Below are 499 nucleotides of genomic sequence, written 5' to 3'. Positions count from 1 at the left end.
TCAGCCATTGTCACAGATGTCAGTGAAGCTGAGGACTTCAGATAGAGCTGCTAATTTATCCGTGGTCTGCCAGTGTCCAGAAATCCTCTTGCAAGGGGGTGCATGTAGACTCTGTTGCAGCAATAAATGAAGTTAAGGTACTTGCATTCAGGATAGATTGAGTTTTTTTCTACTTGTCTCCTTTGAGTCTTACTCAAAAAAAAGTGTTTCTGGCTTTTTACAAAGTAGTTTTATTTCTTTTTGCACCTTTTGATGGAAAGTGCCTTGAAATAAATGAAACTTGAGAATATTCTGGTACTCTGTTCCAGCATCATAGAATTGTGCAAGGGATAACCCCAGTTTGAAATCTCCTAAAGCATGGTGATAATTGCACACCGAAAATGGGGTGTATTCCTAAAGCATACTGATTATTGCACACCAAAGATGGGTGTATTCCTAAAGCATGGTGATTATTGCACACCAAAGATGGGTGTATTCCTAAAGCATACTGATTATTACA

This window comes from Microtus ochrogaster, linkage group LG8 (assembly GCF_000317375.1).
Source record: "Microtus ochrogaster isolate Prairie Vole_2 linkage group LG8, MicOch1.0, whole genome shotgun sequence".
Lineage (NCBI taxonomy): Eukaryota > Metazoa > Chordata > Mammalia > Rodentia > Cricetidae > Microtus > Microtus ochrogaster.
The sequence above is the reverse complement of the archived record's forward strand: the minus strand, read 5'-3'. Positions refer to the sequence as shown.